Source organism: Chenopodium album, chromosome 12, assembly GCF_948465745.1.
Source record: "Chenopodium album chromosome 12, dcCheAlbu1.1, whole genome shotgun sequence".
In the NCBI taxonomy this organism is placed as follows: Eukaryota; Viridiplantae; Streptophyta; class Magnoliopsida; order Caryophyllales; family Amaranthaceae; genus Chenopodium; species Chenopodium album.
In genome coordinates this window covers 29,896,730-29,900,944 of record NC_137845.1, presented here as the reverse complement: position 1 = coordinate 29,900,944, position 4,215 = coordinate 29,896,730, and the positions used below count along the sequence as shown (strand labels likewise).

The 4,215-nt window shown below is 41.0% G+C and overlaps 1 non-coding gene across 1 annotated transcript; it reads left to right on the top strand.

The window, feature by feature from the left end:
• Window positions 1–774: 774 nt before the first annotated feature.
• Window positions 775–876, top strand: LOC145573387 (small nucleolar RNA R71). Its single transcript, XR_014097429.1, has one exon. It is a non-coding gene; the product is annotated as a small nucleolar RNA R71 (small nucleolar RNA).
• The last annotated feature ends 3,339 nt before the right edge of the window (window positions 877–4,215 follow it).

Genomic DNA, 4,215 nt, shown 5'->3' with positions numbered 1-4,215 from the left:
AAGCATTTTGATTAGAAGAACCTCTATTGTTATTATTGTTCCAATTATTCCTATTATTAGATTTCCCCCTTTGGTGATATTGGCCTTGATTCCCATAGTTCCCTTTATTATTATGGTTATGGTTACCATAACCACCTTGTTGGTTGTAGTTACCTTGGGGATTTTGGGTCTTATTCCCCCATTGGTTTTAGTTATGGTGATCATAATCATTTCCTCTTTGGTTATAGGAATTCCCCCCTTATTCTCTTCGATTAGGTGGTAAGTATCTTTGATTGTCATTCCTAGGTCTATTATCATAAGACAAAGCATTGACATGTTCATTTTCATTCTCATTACCATCTTCATATTGGGGTTGGGGTTGGGAATCATAATTACAAGAAGAGGTGTCATGGTCATATGACCCACAATTTTCACAAAATAAGCACCCATTTGGCATGTTATTAGATGTAGAAGGAGAAGAGTTAGAATTCATACCTCTCCTCTTAGATTGGGAGGGATGCTGATGTCATCTCCTTACCAAGGTTGGCGATTTGAGATGTCAAATTATTAATGGCGTTGAGGTGATCGACGGAATAAACCGCACTTCCTCTTTTTCTTAGAGACTCCCTCTCTTCTTCTTGCCAATCCATGTGGTGCCTCACCACATCCTCAATTATTTTAATGACTTGCTCCTCCGTTTTGTTCATAATCGGGCCACCCGCTCCCGCATCCAAGCTAGTCCTTCCTTGTGGGCTCAAACCTCCATAGAAAATTTGAAGCACTTGGTATGTCGGTATGCCATGATGAGGACACTCCCTTTGATATTCTTTAAATCTTTCCCATGCCTCGTATATGGCTTCACTAGCTTTTTGACGGAAACCTTGGATCAATGCCCTTACCTCGGCCGTCTTCTTTAGAGAGTAAAATCTCCCTAAGAAAGCCGTGGTGACCTCGTCCCAAGTTCTCAAGGAGTTAGGTCTCACCTCCTTCTCAAGCCATTCAAGAGCCCTTCCTATCAAGGAGAAAGGAAATAGCTTTAGTCTCACAAATTCTTGAGTGACCCCATTTACCTTAATCGTGTTGCAATATTTTTCGAACTCGTTCAAGTGTGCAAGAGGGCTCTTATGTTTTGCTCCACTAAATTGCCTCCTTTCAATCAAATTTATCATTGCGGGCTGAATCTCGAAATCATTTACTTGAGTAACGAGGGGAGCAATGCCACTTGAAGCTCTATAAGCTCTCGGAGTTCCTAACTCTTTCAAAGGTCTTTGAGGTGGTTGATCTGCGTCGCCCATTTGATCTTGTTGCTCCTCGAAATTGAACTCCCTAGTTGGGGAAGTAGTTAACGGTCTAGAACCGGATATCCTTCTCCTTCTATAGTTTGCTCAATCTCGGGATCATAAGGCACCAAAATCCTGTTACGAGTTCTGCGCATACACTCTCAACAATTGCAATTAGTAACAAAGCCACAAGTGTAGCCAAAAAGAAACACACTCTTTTTGAATTTTGTTGTTTTATGGTGAACTAGACTCAAGTAATCAATTAGAAATCAACAACACCGTTCCCCAGAAACGGCACCATTTTGATGGGCGTTAGAATGGTCTCACATTCCACACTCAATCAAACACACTTATAAACAAACATCCTACAAACCAAGCATAATGATAAGTAAGAGTTCGGTCCATGAGGAACTGGATATGGTTGCTAAGGATCTTAACACTTAAGCTAATTCGAAGTCTTTGTGAGTTGGGGTTCGTCAAGTAGATAAACAAACTATGATTCTAATTTAATGGATTAAAGACTCTAGGGAATGGGATCCACTCAACCAAGGCAATTAGGAAAATAGGGAGTAAAATAGACAAGATATAGCAAGGACCATATGTAAGATCAATCTCATGCAATTAGGAAACAAGTCACACTACTAAACTTAGATTCCTCACTAGTTTAGCAATAGAAGATACATAATCAAATTGCAATAAGTAATGACAAAATCAATTCACATTTCAATATCAAACTAAGCATACCATGCTATCAAGCTCCTAAATCAAGGGTAGCTAATCCTATCATGAAGAACTAACAAGCAATCTCATACAATCAATTTAGTTGCAATACAAACATCAATACTCCTCCCACATTTACATAACTAACCAATAGGTTGAGTTTCACCCAACCCCTAGCAAAGAGGACTACTCACAACACATTTTAGGTGACATGCAAACAAAGGTTAGGGTTTTAATTACTTCAATAATTGGGGAAAAGTGATTAACAATTGAATAAACTATCATCCAACAACAAATTATCAAAAACTAAAGAGATTCAAGTAACATGCAAATACCAAATAAAATAAGAAGTTAAGTAGATGAAGGTGGAAGAAATTATAATTGAAGCTTCAAATGTTGATTACAAAGTGCCAAATCTTGAGAATGATTCTTGAAATTCACTATACAATGATTAATTTGATGAAAACTAAGCTAAATTACCAAAGTGGATTGTTTCAAACTAAGAGGGAATGCTAAACACTATGCTAATGATGTCTGCCTTACAAATGAGCTAAAGAGGAAGTATTTATACTCCCCGATTTACATAGATTAATCCGTCAAAATAAGAAGGATTTCCAATGAGGAGCGCCCGCTCTAGAGCCAGGAGCGCCTGCTACAAAAGGCTGCACGCCCGCTCCAGCCTGCTTCAGAGAAAGTCAGAATTCAAAACATCGAGGAGGATCGCCCGCTCTAGAGGCTCTGCACGCCCGCTCCCCTGTTCTTCAGTATGTGGCAGATTCAACCTTCAAGGGGAGGAGCGCCCGCTCCAAGGAGGGTGCACGCCCGCTCCTCCCTGTTTCAGCTTAAGGTAGAGAGCATTGGAGCTGCTAGGAGCGCCCACTCCAGCTAGGGAGCACGCCCGCTCCTCATAGGATTGGACTAGGGGCAGAATTTTGTTGATGTTGAAGGAGCGCCCACTCTAGGAGAGGTGCACGCCTGCTCCTCTAGGAGCGGGCGCTCCTTTCTTTGTTTTCAAGCTATGAATGCCATTCCGCTCATTTGATTGCTTGCCAAAATGAGTCTAACACCTGCAAAACATGAGGAAACAAAAAAAAAAGAGGGGAGAAGGCCGAGACACAACTTTTATATACAAAAACGGGTTAGAAAGAGGGGAAAGGATAGCAAAACCGGGTGAAAATCACCACAATAAGTGGTCAAATAAACCACTTATCAATGGATCATCCGTAATGCGTCAACATATAGGCTTTTTATACGTAGTAAATTTGGGAAATATCCTTCACAACTAGAATCGAAAAAACACTGCGGAAACTAGAAAATTCTAAGAACAGAGAGAGCTGTTGAGACATGTAGGAACTGGCGCTGAGAAAATAGTGCCCATCGCAGTGCGATGGCTCTGTTGCGATGCGATATTTTCGCAGCGTGACAGGGCTATCGTCTCGCGATGGTCTGTGTTGTCTTGCGCTACATTTTTCCAATACCGAGCCAGAAATCTGCGTTCTTGCTTTGACCGGTTCTAGTACTGTTTGCTTGGGTTTACTTCCTAATTGAGTTTTTCTCACTTTTCTGAACCCATATGTGTTCTACATATGGCCATAACCCTCTGGGAATTCACGCTCCATATACCCAATCGAACGCTCATTGCAACGAAGGGTACATCCGAGTTTGTGAATGCACCAAACCATGGAAACAAGTTTAACTTGTGGGGTCCCATCCATACGCGCCAACCCTTCCAAAGGTAAGGCTTCCGCGCGATGCATCCTGACTCATAACCATGTACCCTCTTTGACTAACCCATATCCTTGAACTTTAGAGAACTAGAGCCATGGTTAGGTTGCAAACTCAATACATCATATTGTGCTTATTTGACTATTTGTGCATTCTTGCTTGTGCATAACCTATATGTGTTTACACTAACTGTTTGTTTGACTTGTGTATAAGTATAAATAAACTAATTAATGACTATATAGGACTTTTCTTAATTAATTAATTAATATGGTTAATTAAAGCCTAATAAATTAACTAAATCTGACTTAGTACAACTTTAGGCTTGTCCTTTTAAGGAAGAACACTAGAAACAGGTCCAGACTAACGTTTCAGTAATGACGTGAAGGTTTGACCTGTGGCGCGACACGAAAATGTCCATCGAGACGTGATAACCTTATCGCGCCGCGATGGCCCCTGGCGTTTCGCGACAATTCCGTTGCTTCGACGACGGTTCAGTTTTCTGCCTGAGTCC